The 16,419-nt window shown below is 34.8% G+C and overlaps 15 non-coding genes across 15 annotated transcripts; all 15 read right to left on the bottom strand.

Moving 5' to 3' along the window:
* Window positions 1-1,890: 1,890 nt before the first annotated feature.
* Window positions 1,891-1,964, bottom strand: TRNAT-AGU (transfer RNA threonine (anticodon AGU)). Its single transcript has one exon. It is a non-coding gene; the product is annotated as a tRNA-Thr (tRNA).
* Window positions 1,965-2,872: 908 nt separating this feature from the next.
* Window positions 2,873-2,946, bottom strand: TRNAT-AGU (transfer RNA threonine (anticodon AGU)). The gene has a single exon. It is a non-coding gene; the product is annotated as a tRNA-Thr (tRNA).
* A 908-nt stretch (window positions 2,947-3,854) lies between these two features.
* TRNAT-AGU (transfer RNA threonine (anticodon AGU)) lies at window positions 3,855-3,928 on the bottom strand. The gene has a single exon. It is a non-coding gene; the product is annotated as a tRNA-Thr (tRNA).
* A 908-nt stretch (window positions 3,929-4,836) lies between these two features.
* Window positions 4,837-4,910, bottom strand: TRNAT-AGU (transfer RNA threonine (anticodon AGU)). The gene has a single exon. It is a non-coding gene; the product is annotated as a tRNA-Thr (tRNA).
* Window positions 4,911-5,818: 908 nt separating this feature from the next.
* TRNAT-AGU (transfer RNA threonine (anticodon AGU)) lies at window positions 5,819-5,892 on the bottom strand. Its single transcript has one exon. It is a non-coding gene; the product is annotated as a tRNA-Thr (tRNA).
* A 908-nt stretch (window positions 5,893-6,800) lies between these two features.
* On the bottom strand, window positions 6,801-6,874 carry TRNAT-AGU (transfer RNA threonine (anticodon AGU)). Its single transcript has one exon. It is a non-coding gene; the product is annotated as a tRNA-Thr (tRNA).
* A 908-nt stretch (window positions 6,875-7,782) lies between these two features.
* TRNAT-AGU (transfer RNA threonine (anticodon AGU)) lies at window positions 7,783-7,856 on the bottom strand. Its single transcript has one exon. It is a non-coding gene; the product is annotated as a tRNA-Thr (tRNA).
* A 908-nt stretch (window positions 7,857-8,764) lies between these two features.
* On the bottom strand, window positions 8,765-8,838 carry TRNAT-AGU (transfer RNA threonine (anticodon AGU)). Its single transcript has one exon. It is a non-coding gene; the product is annotated as a tRNA-Thr (tRNA).
* A 908-nt stretch (window positions 8,839-9,746) lies between these two features.
* TRNAT-AGU (transfer RNA threonine (anticodon AGU)) lies at window positions 9,747-9,820 on the bottom strand. Its single transcript has one exon. It is a non-coding gene; the product is annotated as a tRNA-Thr (tRNA).
* Window positions 9,821-10,728: 908 nt separating this feature from the next.
* TRNAT-AGU (transfer RNA threonine (anticodon AGU)) lies at window positions 10,729-10,802 on the bottom strand. The gene has a single exon. It is a non-coding gene; the product is annotated as a tRNA-Thr (tRNA).
* Window positions 10,803-11,710: 908 nt separating this feature from the next.
* TRNAT-AGU (transfer RNA threonine (anticodon AGU)) lies at window positions 11,711-11,784 on the bottom strand. Its single transcript has one exon. It is a non-coding gene; the product is annotated as a tRNA-Thr (tRNA).
* Window positions 11,785-12,692: 908 nt separating this feature from the next.
* TRNAT-AGU (transfer RNA threonine (anticodon AGU)) lies at window positions 12,693-12,766 on the bottom strand. The gene has a single exon. It is a non-coding gene; the product is annotated as a tRNA-Thr (tRNA).
* Window positions 12,767-13,674: 908 nt separating this feature from the next.
* Window positions 13,675-13,748, bottom strand: TRNAT-AGU (transfer RNA threonine (anticodon AGU)). The gene has a single exon. It is a non-coding gene; the product is annotated as a tRNA-Thr (tRNA).
* Window positions 13,749-14,656: 908 nt separating this feature from the next.
* On the bottom strand, window positions 14,657-14,730 carry TRNAT-AGU (transfer RNA threonine (anticodon AGU)). The gene has a single exon. It is a non-coding gene; the product is annotated as a tRNA-Thr (tRNA).
* A 908-nt stretch (window positions 14,731-15,638) lies between these two features.
* Window positions 15,639-15,712, bottom strand: TRNAT-AGU (transfer RNA threonine (anticodon AGU)). Its single transcript has one exon. It is a non-coding gene; the product is annotated as a tRNA-Thr (tRNA).
* Window positions 15,713-16,419: the final 707 nt, after the last annotated feature.

The raw sequence follows: 16,419 nt of genomic DNA, 5'->3' as shown, positions 1-16,419 counted from the left end.
GCTTTTTGGATTTTACATGCCCGGTACTACGAGATTGGGCATCGGGCTTGGAAGACGACGTTGATGGCATTTCATCGTCTATGTCATGACTAGTGGCAGCAGCTTCAGCATTAGGAGGAAGTGGGTCTTGATCTTTCCCTACTTTATCCTCCAAATTTTTGGTCTCTATTATATGTAGCACAAGATACTGCAGAATGTGTGAACTTGGTAATATTGCAGTACCAATGGACTTATACTGCTGTATTGGTTTTGCAAATTTGGTTATAATTATTATATTTTATTTTTTTTTTAAATTTTTTATTTTTTTTTACTTTTTAAAAACTTGGGAATAATGGGGAAATAACTATGCCCTTAGAAGCACAGAGCACAGGACACAGCACCACTGGACTGAACAGGACACGGCACAGGACCCAGCAGCACTACGGAACTCAGCAGGACAGAGCACAGGACACAGCACCACTGGACTGATACTGCAGAATGTGTGAACTTGGTAATATTGCAGTACCAATGGACTTATACTGCTGGATTGGTTTTGCAAATTTGGTTATAATTATTATATATTTATTTATTTTTTTAAATTTTTTATTTTTTTTTACTTTTTTTTTATTTTTTAAAAACTTGGGAATAATGGGGAAATAACTATGCCCTTAGAAGCACAGAGCACAGGATACAGCACCACTGGACTGAACAGGACACGGCACAGGACCCAGCAGCACTACGGAACTCAGCAGGACAGAGCACAGGACACAGCACCACTGGACTGATACTGCAGAATGTGTAAACTTTGTAATATTGCAGTACCACTGGACTTTTACTGCTGAATGTGTGAACTTGGTAATATTGCAGTACCAATGGGCTTATACTGCAGGATTGGTTGTGCAAATTTTGTGGTAATTAAAAAAAATTAAAGTAGTTTTTGGTATTTTTTTAAAAAACTTTTTTTTATTTTTTTGAACACAGGGGAATATTGGGGAAATAACTATGCCCTTAGAAGCACAGAGCACAGGACACAGCACCACTGGACTGAACAGGACACAGCACAGGACCCAGCAGCACCACTGACCTCAGAAGGACAGAGCACAGCACACAGCACCACTGGACTGATACTGCAGAACACAGCACAGCACAGCACAGCACGAGATCTACCAGGACAGAGGACCACCTAACACACCCTCCCTCTACCCTGATCAATGCCCGAGTGAAGATGGCGGCGACTAGCGGGGAATTTATAGGATCCGAGTATCGCGAGATCCGACAACGGGATTATGAGTCAGAGCCTCAGTTTCACATTTGAATTTGGCGCCAATACCCGGATCTGTCTCGGATCCGCAACGTTCGGGTGGGCTCGGATTTCATAAATCCGAGTGCGCTCATCCCTACTTAAGAGTCAATTTATATTGAAGCTCTTTAATTAGTATGAGAAGACAATTCACATAATTAAAAGTTATTCATTTAAGAGTTAAACAGTTTCCTGCATTTTTATTTTATTTAAGTTTAAATTGAGTGTTAAGAGGTGTTCTGCAAGGATTAGATTGCCAAATATTTAATGCGGTCAACTATCTATATATTGTGTGCTTCCCACATTGGTCAAATGCAGTCATCCTCGGGGCTTAGCCTTTTACTTCAATGCTTCGTACAGCAAAAAAAACAGCTGATATTGGAATGGCAAATAGAATATAGTCAAATGGAGAACTCTGACTGAAAATGATAAAAGCAAAATTAGCATTTATCTCAAAGCTTGCTTAAGAAACATGAAGCCATTTTTTCTGGAAATACTTAACGCACTGCAATCAAGAGCGTTATGTTGAAGCAGAGTCATGGGTGCAACAGTCTTATTTCTGATGCAATACAGTAATTATCAAATGATGAGATAGAAAAGTAGGCAAATAAAGGCACTGCTGAGATTTGAACTCAGGATCTCCTGTTTACTAGACAGGCGCTTTAACCAACTAAGCCACAGCACCACATGAAACCTTTGCTGCTTTGTAAGGGAAAGGAAATCTAAAAATACATTTCTTTGTTAAAGGCTCATAAGAGTCCTGATAAGACTAGTGTCTCATTAATTCTGTAAACAGCTGGTAAAATAGAGTGTAAAACTAAAAATGTCATTATCTCTTCTTTCTCATATAAGCCTCATATTCTCCTTTCTCAATTTGAAACATTTCACTCTCAGTCTTTTCATTCAACTCATTCCTGGCAAATATGTATTGAAACCTTGATATATCAATATCGGAAAAAGCCATGAGATTAAACAGATATTTGTGACATGAAGATGTATCTGGGAGGGTTTACCATGATGGCAGTAGTTAAGAAACATATGGTAAGTGGAAGTGGAAAACAGGTTTACAAAGCAAAGACATGCTTATGAGTCAATTTATATTGAAGCTCTTTAATTAGTATGAGAAGACAATTCACATAATTAAAAGTTATTCATTTAAGAGTTAAACAGTTTCCTGCATTTTTATTTTATTTAAGTTTAAATTGAGTGTTAAGAGGTGTTCTGCAAGGATTAGATTGCCAAATATTTAATGCGGTCAACTATCTATATATTGTGTGCTTCCCACATTGGTTAAATGCAGTCATCCTCGGGGCTTAGCCTTTTACTTCAATGCTTCGTACAGCAAAAAAACCAGCTGATATTGGAATGGCAAATAGAATATAGTCAAATGGAGAACTCTGACTGAAAATGATAAAAGCAAAATTAGCATTTATCTCAAAGCTTGCTTAAGAAACATGAAGCCATTTTTTCTGGAAATACTTAACGCACTGCAATCAAGAGCGTTATGTTGAAGCAGAGTCATGGGTGCAACAGTCTTATTTCTGATACAATACAGTAATTATCAAATGATGAGATAGAAATGTAGGCAAATAAAGGCACTGCTGAGATTTGAACTCAGTATCTCCTGTTTACTAGACAGGCGCTTTAACCAACTAAGCCACAGCACCACATGAAACCTTTGCTGCTTTGTAAGGGAAAGGAAATCTAAAAATACATTGCTTTGTTAAAGGCTCATAAGAGTCCTGATAAGACTAGTGTCTCATTAATTCTGTAAACAGCTGGTAAAATAGAGTGTAAAACTAAAAATGTCATTATCTCTTCTTTCTCATATAAGCCTCATATTCTCCTTTCTCAATTTGAAACATTTCACTATCAGTCTTTTCATTCAACTCATTCCTGGCAAATATGTATTGAAACCTTGATATATCAATATCGGAAAAAGCCATGAGATTGAACAGATATTTGTGACATGAAGATGTATCTGGGAGGGTTGACCATGATGGCAGTAGTTAAGAAACATATGGTAAGTGGAAGTGGAAAACAGGTTTACAAAGCAAAGACATGCTTAAGAGTCAATTTATATTGAAGCTCTTTAATAAGTATGAGAAGACAATTCACATAATTAAAAGTTATTCATTTAAGAGTTAAACAGTTTCCTGCATTTTTATTTTATTTAAGTTTAAATTGAGTTTTAAGAGGTGTTCTGCAAGGATTAGATTGCCAAATATTTAATGCGGTCAACTATCTATATATTGTGTGCTTCCCACATTGGTTAAATGCAGTCATCCTCGGGGCTTAGCCTTTTACTTCAATGCTTCGTACAGCAAAAAAAACAGCTGATATTGGAATGGCAAATAGAATATAGTCAAATGGAGAACTCTGACTGAAAATGATAAAAGCAAAATTAGCATTTATCTCAAAGCTTGCTTAAGAAACACGAAGCCATTTTTTCTGGAAATACTTAACGCACTGCAATCAAGAGCGTTATGTTGAAGCAGAGTCATGGGTGCAATAGTCTTATTTCTGATGCAATACAGTAATTATCAAATGATGAGATAGAAATGTAGGCAAATAAAGGCACTGCTGAGATTTGAACTCAGGATCTCCTGTTTACTAAACAGGCGCTTTAACCAACTAAGCCACAGCACCACATGAAACCTTTGCTGCTTTGTAAGGGAAAGGAAATCTAAAAATACATTGCTTTGTTAAAGGCTCATAAGAGTCCTGATAAGACTAGTGTCTCATTAATTCTGTAAACAGCTGGTAAAATAGAGTGTAAAACTAAAAATGTCATTATCTCTTCTTTCTCATATAAGCCTCATATTCTCCTTTCTCAATTTGAAACATTTCACTATCAGTCTTTTCATTCAACTCATTCCTGGCAAATATGTATTGAAACCTTGATATATCAATATCGGAAAAAGCCATGAGATTGAACAGATATTTGTGACATGAAGATGTATCTGGGAGGGTTGACCATGATGGCAGTAGTTAAGAAACATATGGTAAGTGGAAGTGGAAAACAGGTTTACAAAGCAAAGACATGCTTAAGAGTCAATTTATATTGAAGCTCTTTAATAAGTATGAGAAGACAATTCACATAATTAAAAGTTATTCATTTAAGAGTTAGACAGTTTCCTGCATTTTTATTTTATTTAAGTTTAAATTGAGTTTTAAGAGGTGTTCTGCAAGGATTAGATTGCCAAATATTTAATGCGGTCAACTATCTATATATTGTGTGCTTCCCACATTGGTCAAATGCAGTCATCCTCGGGGCTTAGCCTTTTACTTCAATGCTTCGTACAGCAAAAAAAACAGCTGATATTGGAATGGCAAATAGAATATAGTCAAATGGAGAACTCTGACTGAAAATGATAAAAGCAAAATTAGCATTTATCTCAAAGCTTGCTTAAGAAACATGAAGCCATTTTTTCTGGAAATACTTAACGCACTGCAATCAAGAGCGTTATGTTGAAGCAGAGTCATGGGTGCAATAGTCTTATTTCTGATGCAATACAGTAATTATCAAATGATGAGATAGAAATGTAGGCAAATAAAGGCACTGCTGAGATTTGAACTCAGGATCTCCTGTTTACTAGACAGGCGCTTTAACCAACTAAGCCACAGCACCACATGAAACCTTTGCTGCTTTGTAAGGGAAAGGAAATCTAAAAATACATTGCTTTGTTAAAGGCTCATAAGAGTCCTGATAAGACTAGTGTCTCATTAATTCTGTAAACAGCTGGTAAAATAGAGTGTAAAACTAAAAATGTCATTATCTCTTCTTTCTCATATAAGCCTCATATTCTCCTTTCTCAATTTGAAACATTTCACTATCAGTCTTTTCATTCAACTCATTCCTGGCAAATATGTATTGAAACCTTGATATATCAATATCGGAAAAAGCCATGAGATTGAACAGATATTTGTGACATGAAGATGTATCTGGGAGGGTTGACCATGATGGCAGTAGTTAAGAAACATATGGTAAGTGGAAGTGGAAAACAGGTTTACAAAGCAAAGACATGCTTAAGAGTCAATTTATATTGAAGCTCTTTAATAAGTATGAGAAGACAATTCACATAATTAAAAGTTATTCATTTAAGAGTTAAACAGTTTCCTGCATTTTTATTTTATTTAAGTTTAAATTGAGTTTTAAGAGGTGTTCTGCAAGGATTAGATTGCCAAATATTTAATGCGGTCAACTATCTATATATTGTGTGCTTCCCACATTGGTTAAATGCAGTCATCCTCGGGGCTTAGCCTTTTACTTCAATGCTTCGTACAGCAAAAAAAACAGCTGATATTGGAATGGCAAATAGAATATAGTCAAATGGAGAACTCTGACTGAAAATGATAAAAGCAAAATTAGCATTTATCTCAAAGCTTGCTTAAGAAACACGAAGCCATTTTTTCTGGAAATACTTAACGCACTGCAATCAAGAGCGTTATGTTGAAGCAGAGTCATGGGTGCAATAGTCTTATTTCTGATGCAATACAGTAATTATCAAATGATGAGATAGAAATGTAGGCAAATAAAGGCACTGCTGAGATTTGAACTCAGTATCTCCTGTTTACTAGACAGGCGCTTTAACCAACTAAGCCACAGCACCACATGAAACCTTTGCTGCTTTGTAAGGGAAAGGAAATCTAAAAATACATTGCTTTGTTAAAGGCTCATAAGAGTCCTGATAAGACTAGTGTCTCATTAATTCTGTAAACAGCTGGTAAAATAGAGTGTAAAACTAAAAATGTCATTATCTCTTCTTTCTCATATAAGCCTCATATTCTCCTTTCTCAATTTGAAACATTTCACTATCAGTCTTTTCATTCAACTCATTCCTGGCAAATATGTATTGAAACCTTGATATATCAATATCGGAAAAAGCCATGAGATTGAACAGATATTTGTGACATGAAGATGTATCTGGGAGGGTTGACCATGATGGCAGTAGTTAAGAAACATATGGTAAGTGGAAGTGGAAAACAGGTTTACAAAGCAAAGACATGCTTAAGAGTCAATTTATATTGAAGCTCTTTAATAAGTATGAGAAGACAATTCACATAATTAAAAGTTATTCATTTAAGAGTTAAACAGTTTCCTGCATTTTTATTTTATTTAAGTTTAAATTGAGTTTTAAGAGGTGTTCTGCAAGGATTAGATTGCCAAATATTTAATGCGGTCAACTATCTATATATTGTGTGCTTCCCACATTGGTTAAATGCAGTCATCCTCGGGGCTTAGCCTTTTACTTCAATGCTTCGTACAGCAAAAAAAACAGCTGATATTGGAATGGCAAATAGAATATAGTCAAATGGAGAACTCTGACTGAAAATGATAAAAGCAAAATTAGCATTTATCTCAAAGCTTGCTTAAGAAACACGAAGCCATTTTTTCTGGAAATACTTAACGCACTGCAATCAAGAGCGTTATGTTGAAGCAGAGTCATGGGTGCAATAGTCTTATTTCTGATGCAATACAGTAATTATCAAATGATGAGATAGAAATGTAGGCAAATAAAGGCACTGCTGAGATTTGAACTCAGGATCTCCTGTTTACTAGACAGGCGCTTTAACCAACTAAGCCACAGCACCACATGAAACCTTTGCTGCTTTGTAAGGGAAAGGAAATCTAAAAATACATTGCTTTGTTAAAGGCTCATAAGAGTCCTGATAAGACTAGTGTCTCATTAATTCTGTAAACAGCTGGTAAAATAGAGTGTAAAACTAAAAATGTCATTATCTCTTCTTTCTCATATAAGCCTCATATTCTCCTTTCTCAATTTGAAACATTTCACTATCAGTCTTTTCATTCAACTCATTCCTGGCAAATATGTATTGAAACCTTGATATATCAATATCGGAAAAAGCCATGAGATTGAACAGATATTTGTGACATGAAGATGTATCTGGGAGGGTTGACCATGATGGCAGTAGTTAAGAAACATATGGTAAGTGGAAGTGGAAAACAGGTTTACAAAGCAAAGACATGCTTAAGAGTCAATTTATATTGAAGCTCTTTAATAAGTATGAGAAGACAATTCACATAATTAAAAGTTATTCATTTAAGAGTTAGACAGTTTCCTGCATTTTTATTTTATTTAAGTTTAAATTGAGTTTTAAGAGGTGTTCTGCAAGGATTAGATTGCCAAATATTTAATGCGGTCAACTATCTATATATTGTGTGCTTCCCACATTGGTCAAATGCAGTCATCCTCGGGGCTTAGCCTTTTACTTCAATGCTTCGTACAGCAAAAAAAACAGCTGATATTGGAATGGCAAATAGAATATAGTCAAATGGAGAACTCTGACTGAAAATGATAAAAGCAAAATTAGCATTTATCTCAAAGCTTGCTTAAGAAACATGAAGCCATTTTTTCTGGAAATACTTAACGCACTGCAATCAAGAGCGTTATGTTGAAGCAGAGTCATGGGTGCAATAGTCTTATTTCTGATGCAATACAGTAATTATCAAATGATGAGATAGAAATGTAGGCAAATAAAGGCACTGCTGAGATTTGAACTCAGGATCTCCTGTTTACTAGACAGGCGCTTTAACCAACTAAGCCACAGCACCACATGAAACCTTTGCTGCTTTGTAAGGGAAAGGAAATCTAAAAATACATTTCTTTGTTAAAGGCTCATAAGAGTCCTGATAAGACTAGTGTCTCATTAATTCTGTAAACAGCTGGTAAAATAGAGTGTAAAACTAAAAATGTCATTATCTCTTCTTTCTCATATAAGCCTCATATTCTCCTTTCTCAATTTGAAACATTTCACTCTCAGTCTTTTCATTCAACTCATTCCTGGCAAATATGTATTGAAACCCTGATATATCAATATCGGAAAAAGCCATGAGATTGAACAGATATTTGTGACATGAAGATGTATCTGGGAAGGTTGACCATGATGGCAGTAGTTAAGAAACATATGGTAAGTGGAAGTGGAAAACAGGTTTACAAAGCAAAGACATGCTTATGAGTCAATTTATATTGAAGCTCTTTAATTAGTATGAGAAGACAATTCACATAATTAAAAGTTATTCATTTAAGAGTTAAACAGTTTCCTGCATTTTTATTTTATTTAAGTTTAAATTGAGTGTTAAGAGGTGTTCTGCAAGGATTAGATTGCCAAATATTTAATGCGGTCAACTATCTATATATTGTGTGCTTCCCACATTGGTCAAATGCAGTCATCCTCGGGGCTTAGCCTTTTACTTCAATGCTTCGTACAGCAAAAAAAACAGCTGATATTGGAATGGCAAATAGAATATAGTCAAATGGAGAACTCTGACTGAAAATGATAAAAGCAAAATTAGCATTTATCTCAAAGCTTGCTTAAGAAACATGAAGCCATTTTTTCTGGAAATACTTAACGCACTGCAATCAAGAGCGTTATGTTGAAGCAGAGTCATGGGTGCAACAGTCTTATTTCTGATGCAATACAGTAATTATCAAATGATGAGATAGAAATGTAGGCAAATAAAGGCACTGCTGAGATTTGAACTCAGGATCTCCTGTTTACTAGACAGGCGCTTTAACCAACTAAGCCACAGCACCACATGAAACCTTTGCTGCTTTGTAAGGGAAAGGAAATCTAAAAATACATTTCTTTGTTAAAGGCTCATAAGAGTCCTGATAAGACTAGTGTCTCATTAATTCTGTAAACAGCTGGTAAAATAGAGTGTAAAACTAAAAATGTCATTATCTCTTCTTTCTCATATAAGCCTCATATTCTCCTTTCTCAATTTGAAACATTTCACTATCAGTCTTTTCATTCAACTCATTCCTGGCAAATATGTATTGAAACCTTGATATATCAATATCGGAAAAAGCCATGAGATTGAACAGATATTTGTGACATGAAGATGTATCTGGGAGGGTTGACCATGATGGCAGTAGTTAAGAAACATATGGTAAGTGGAAGTGGAAAACAGGTTTACAAAGCAAAGACATGCTTAAGAGTCAATTTATATTGAAGCTCTTTAATAAGTATGAGAAGACAATTCACATAATTAAAAGTTATTCATTTAAGAGTTAAACAGTTTCCTGCATTTTTATTTTATTTAAGTTTAAATTGAGTTTTAAGAGGTGTTCTGCAAGGATTAGATTGCCAAATATTTAATGCGGTCAACTATCTATATATTGTGTGCTTCCCACATTGGTTAAATGCAGTCATCCTCGGGGCTTAGCCTTTTACTTCAATGCTTCGTACAGCAAAAAAAACAGCTGATATTGGAATGGCAAATAGAATATAGTCAAATGGAGAACTCTGACTGAAAATGATAAAAGCAAAATTAGCATTTATCTCAAAGCTTGCTTAAGAAACACGAAGCCATTTTTTCTGGAAATACTTAACGCACTGCAATCAAGAGCGTTATGTTGAAGCAGAGTCATGGGTGCAATAGTCTTATTTCTGATGCAATACAGTAATTATCAAATGATGAGATAGAAATGTAGGCAAATAAAGGCACTGCTGAGATTTGAACTCAGTATCTCCTGTTTACTAGACAGGCGCTTTAACCAACTAAGCCACAGCACCACATGAAACCTTTGCTGCTTTGTAAGGGAAAGGAAATCTAAAAATACATTGCTTTGTTAAAGGCTCATAAGAGTCCTGATAAGACTAGTGTCTCATTAATTCTGTAAACAGCTGGTAAAATAGAGTGTAAAACTAAAAATGTCATTATCTCTTCTTTCTCATATAAGCCTCATATTCTCCTTTCTCAATTTGAAACATTTCACTATCAGTCTTTTCATTCAACTCATTCCTGGCAAATATGTATTGAAACCTTGATATATCAATATCGGAAAAAGCCATGAGATTGAACAGATATTTGTGACATGAAGATGTATCTGGGAGGGTTGACCATGATGGCAGTAGTTAAGAAACATATGGTAAGTGGAAGTGGAAAACAGGTTTACAAAGCAAAGACATGCTTAAGAGTCAATTTATATTGAAGCTCTTTAATAAGTATGAGAAGACAATTCACATAATTAAAAGTTATTCATTTAAGAGTTAAACAGTTTCCTGCATTTTTATTTTATTTAAGTTTAAATTGAGTTTTAAGAGGTGTTCTGCAAGGATTAGATTGCCAAATATTTAATGCGGTCAACTATCTATATATTGTGTGCTTCCCACATTGGTTAAATGCAGTCATCCTCGGGGCTTAGCCTTTTACTTCAATGCTTCGTACAGCAAAAAAAACAGCTGATATTGGAATGGCAAATAGAATATAGTCAAATGGAGAACTCTGACTGAAAATGATAAAAGCAAAATTAGCATTTATCTCAAAGCTTGCTTAAGAAACACGAAGCCATTTTTTCTGGAAATACTTAACGCACTGCAATCAAGAGCGTTATGTTGAAGCAGAGTCATGGGTGCAATAGTCTTATTTCTGATGCAATACAGTAATTATCAAATGATGAGATAGAAATGTAGGCAAATAAAGGCACTGCTGAGATTTGAACTCAGGATCTCCTGTTTACTAGACAGGCGCTTTAACCAACTAAGCCACAGCACCACATGAAACCTTTGCTGCTTTGTAAGGGAAAGGAAATCTAAAAATACATTGCTTTGTTAAAGGCTCATAAGAGTCCTGATAAGACTAGTGTCTCATTAATTCTGTAAACAGCTGGTAAAATAGAGTGTAAAACTAAAAATGTCATTATCTCTTCTTTCTCATATAAGCCTCATATTCTCCTTTCTCAATTTGAAACATTTCACTATCAGTCTTTTCATTCAACTCATTCCTGGCAAATATGTATTGAAACCTTGATATATCAATATCGGAAAAAGCCATGAGATTGAACAGATATTTGTGACATGAAGATGTATCTGGGAGGGTTGACCATGATGGCAGTAGTTAAGAAACATATGGTAAGTGGAAGTGGAAAACAGGTTTACAAAGCAAAGACATGCTTAAGAGTCAATTTATATTGAAGCTCTTTAATAAGTATGAGAAGACAATTCACATAATTAAAAGTTATTCATTTAAGAGTTAAACAGTTTCCTGCATTTTTATTTTATTTAAGTTTAAATTGAGTTTTAAGAGGTGTTCTGCAAGGATTAGATTGCCAAATATTTAATGCGGTCAACTATCTATATATTGTGTGCTTCCCACATTGGTCAAATGCAGTCATCCTCGGGGCTTAGCCTTTTACTTCAATGCTTCGTACAGCAAAAAAAACAGCTGATATTGGAATGGCAAATAGAATATAGTCAAATGGAGAACTCTGACTGAAAATGATAAAAGCAAAATTAGCATTTATCTCAAAGCTTGCTTAAGAAACATGAAGCCATTTTTTCTGGAAATACTTAACGCACTGCAATCAAGAGCGTTATGTTGAAGCAGAGTCATGGGTGCAATAGTCTTATTTCTGATGCAATACAGTAATTATCAAATGATGAGATAGAAATGTAGGCAAATAAAGGCACTGCTGAGATTTGAACTCAGGATCTCCTGTTTACTAGACAGGCGCTTTAACCAACTAAGCCACAGCACCACATGAAACCTTTGCTGCTTTGTAAGGGAAAGGAAATCTAAAAATACATTTCTTTGTTAAAGGCTCATAAGAGTCCTGATAAGACTAGTGTCTCATTAATTCTGTAAACAGCTGGTAAAATAGAGTGTAAAACTAAAAATGTCATTATCTCTTCTTTCTCATATAAGCCTCATATTCTCCTTTCTCAATTTGAAACATTTCACTCTCAGTCTTTTCATTCAACTCATTCCTGGCAAATATGTATTGAAACCCTGATATATCAATATCGGAAAAAGCCATGAGATTGAACAGATATTTGTGACATGAAGATGTATCTGGGAAGGTTGACCATGATGGCAGTAGTTAAGAAACATATGGTAAGTGGAAGTGGAAAACAGGTTTACAAAGCAAAGACATGCTTATGAGTCAATTTATATTGAAGCTCTTTAATTAGTATGAGAAGACAATTCACATAATTAAAAGTTATTCATTTAAGAGTTAAACAGTTTCCTGCATTTTTATTTTATTTAAGTTTAAATTGAGTGTTAAGAGGTGTTCTGCAAGGATTAGATTGCCAAATATTTAATGCGGTCAACTATCTATATATTGTGTGCTTCCCACATTGGTCAAATGCAGTCATCCTCGGGGCTTAGCCTTTTACTTCAATGCTTCGTACAGCAAAAAAAACAGCTGATATTGGAATGGCAAATAGAATATAGTCAAATGGAGAACTCTGACTGAAAATGATAAAAGCAAAATTAGCATTTATCTCAAAGCTTGCTTAAGAAACATGAAGCCATTTTTTCTGGAAATACTTAACGCACTGCAATCAAGAGCATTATGTTGAAGCAGAGTCATGGGTGCAACAGTCTTATTTCTGATGCAATACAGTAATTATCAAATGATGAGATAGAAATGTAGGCAAATAAAGGCACTGCTGAGATTTGAACTCAGGATCTCCTGTTTACTAGACAGGCGCTTTAACCAACTAAGCCACAGCACCACATGAAACCTTTGCTGCTTTGTAAGGGAAAGGAAATCTAAAAATACATTTCTTTGTTAAAGGCTCATAAGAGTCCTGATAAGACTAGTGTCTCATTAATTCTGTAAACAGCTGGTAAAATAGAGTGTAAAACTAAAAATGTCATTATCTCTTCTTTCTCATATAAGCCTCATATTCTCCTTTCTCAATTTGAAACATTTCACTCTCAGTCTTTTCATTCAACTCATTCCTGGCAAATATGTATTGAAACCCTGATATATTAATATCGGAAAAAACCATGAGATTGAACAGATATTTGTGACATGAAGATGTATCTGGGAGGGTTGACCATGATGGCAGTAGTTAAGAAACATATGGTAAGTGGAAGTGGAAAACAGGTTTACAAAGCAAAGACATGCTTAAGAGTCAATTTATATTGAAGCTCTTTAATTAGTATGAGAAGACAATTCACATAATTAAAAGTTATTCATTTAAGAGTTAAACAGTTTCCTGCATTTTTATTTTATTTAAGTTTAAATTGAGTGTTAAGAGGTGTTCTGCAAGGATTAGATTGCCAAATATTTAATGCGGTCAACTATCTATATATTGTGTGCTTCCCACATTGGTCAAATGCAGTCATCCTCGGGGCTTAGCCTTTTACTTCAATGCTTCGTACAGCAAAAAAAACAGCCGATATTGGAATGGCAAATAGAATATAGTCAAATGGAGAACTCTGACTGAAAATGATAAAAGCAAAATTAGCATTTATCTCAAAGCTTGCTTAAGAAACATGAAGCCATTTTTTCTGGAAATACTTAACGCACTGCAATCAAGAGCGTTATGTTGAAGCAGAGTCATGGGTGCAACAGTCTTATTTCTGATGCAATACAGTAATTATCAAATGATGAGATAGAAATGTAGGCAAATAAAGGCACTGCTGAGATTTGAACTCAGGATCTCCTGTTTACTAGACAGGCGCTTTAACCAACTAAGCCACAGCACCACATGAAACCTTTGCTGCTTTGTAAGGGAAAGGAAATCTAAAAATACATTTCTTTGTTAAAGGCTCATAAGAGTCCTGATAAGACTAGTGTCTCATTAATTCTGTAAACAGCTGGTAAAATAGAGTGTAAAACTAAAAATGTCATTATCTCTTCTTTCTCATATAAGCCTCATATTCTCCTTTCTCAATTTGAAACATTTCACTCTCAGTCTTTTCATTCAACTCATTCCTGGCAAATATGTATTGAAACCCTGATATATTAATATCGGAAAAAACCATGAGATTGAACAGATATTTGTGACATGAAGATGTATCTGGGAGGGTTGACCATGATGGCAGTAGTTAAGAAACATATGGTAAGTGGAAGTGGAAAACAGGTTTACAAAGCAAAGACATGCTTAAGAGTCAATTTATATTGAAGCTCTTTAATTAGTATGAGAAGACAATTCACATAATTAAAAGTTATTCATTTAAGAGTTAAACAGTTTCCTGCATTTTTATTTTATTTAAGTTTAAATTGAGTGTTAAGAGGTGTTCTGCAAGGATTAGATTGCCAAATATTTAATGCGGTCAACTATCTATATATTGTGTGCTTCCCACATTGGTCAAATGCAGTCATCCTCGGGGCTTAGCCTTTTACTTCAATGCTTCGTACAGCAAAAAAAACAGCCGATATTGGAATGGCAAATAGAATATAGTCAAATGGAGAACTCTGACTGAAAATGATAAAAGCAAAATTAGCATTTATCTCAAAGCTTGCTTAAGAAACATGAAGCCATTTTTTCTGGAAATACTTAACGCACTGCAATCAAGAGTGTTATGTTGAAGCAGAGTCATGGGTGCAACAGTCTTATTTCTGATGCAATACAGTAATTATCAAATGATGAGATAGAAATGTAGGCAAATAAAGGCACTGCTGAGATTTGAACTCAGGATCTCCTGTTTACTAGACAGGCGCTTTAACCAACTAAGCCACAGCACCACATGAAACCTTTGCTGCTTTGTAAGGGAAAGGAAATCTAAAAATACATTGCTTTGTTAAAGGCTCATAAGAGTCCTGATAAGACTAGTGTCTCATTAATTCTGTAAACAGCTGGTAAAATAGAGTGTAAAACTAAAAATGTCATTATCTCTTCTTTCTCATATAAGCCTCATATTCTCCTTTCTCAATTTGAAACATTTCACTATCAGTCTTTTCATTCAACTCATTCCTGGCAAATATGTATTGAAACCCTGATATATTAATATCGGAAAAAACCATGAGATTGAACAGATATTTGTGACATGAAGATGTATCTGGGAGGGTTGACCATGATGGCAGTAGTTAAGAAACATATGGTAAGTGGAAGTGGAAAACAGGTTTACAAAGCAAAGACATGCTTAAGAGTCAATTTATATTGAAGCTCTTTAATTAGTATGAGAAGACAATTCACATAATTAAAAGTTATTCATTTAAGAGTTAAACAGTTTCCTGCATTTTTATTTTATTTAAGTTTAAATTGAGTGTTAAGAGGTGTTCTGCAAGGATTAGATTGCCAAATATTTAATGCGGTCAACTATCTATATATTGTGTGCTTCCCACATTGGTCAAATGCAGTCATCCTCGGGGCTTAGCCTTTTACTTCAATGCTTCGTACAGCAAAAAAAACAGCCGATATTGGAATGGCAAATAGAATATAGTCAAATGGAGAACTCTGACTGAAAATGATAAAAGCAAAATTAGCATTTATCTCAAAGCTTGCTTAAGAAACATGAAGCCATTTTTTCTGGAAATACTTAACGCACTGCAATCAAGAGTGTTATGTTGAAGCAGAGTCATGGGTGCAACAGTCTTATTTCTGATGCAATACAGTAATTATCAAATGATGAGATAGAAATGTAGGCAAATAAAGGCACTGCTGAGATTTGAACTCAGGATCTCCTGTTTACTAGACAGGCGCTTTAACCAACTAAGCCACAGCACCACATGAAACCTTTGCTGCTTTGTAAGGGAAAGGAAATCTAAAAATACATTGCTTTGTTAAAGGCTCATAAGAGTCCTGATAAGACTAGTGTCTCATTAATTCTGTAAACAGCTGGTAAAATAGAGTGTAAAACTAAAAATGTCATTATCTCTTCTTTCTCATATAAGCCTCATATTCTCCTTTCTCAATTTGAAACATTTCACTATCAGTCTTTTCATTCAACTCATTCCTGGCAAATATGTATTGAAACCTTGATATATCAATATCGGAAAAAGCCATGAGATTGAACAGATATTTGTGACATGAAGATGTATCTGGGAGGGTTGACCATGATGGCAGTAGTTAAGAAACATATGGTAAGTGGAAGTGGAAAACAGGTTTACAAAGCAAAGACATGCTTAAGAGTCAATTTATATTGAAGCTCTTTAATAAGTATGAGAAGACAATTCACATAATTAAAAGTTATTCATTTAAGAGTTAGACAGTTTCCTGCATTTTTATTTTATTTAAGTTTAAATTGAGTTTTAAGAGGTGTTCTGCAAGGATTAGATTGCCAAATATTTAATGCGGTCAACTATCTATATATTGTGTGCTTCCCACATTGGTCAAATGCAGTCATCCTCGGGGCTTAGCCTTTTACTTCAATGCTTCGTACAGCAAAAAAAACAGCTGATATTGGAATGGCAAATAGAATATAGTCAAATGGA

Source organism: Mixophyes fleayi, chromosome 10 (assembly GCF_038048845.1).
Source record: "Mixophyes fleayi isolate aMixFle1 chromosome 10, aMixFle1.hap1, whole genome shotgun sequence".
NCBI classification, from domain to species: Eukaryota; Metazoa; Chordata; class Amphibia; order Anura; family Limnodynastidae; genus Mixophyes; species Mixophyes fleayi.
This window is presented reverse-complemented; position numbering and strand designations above follow the sequence as displayed.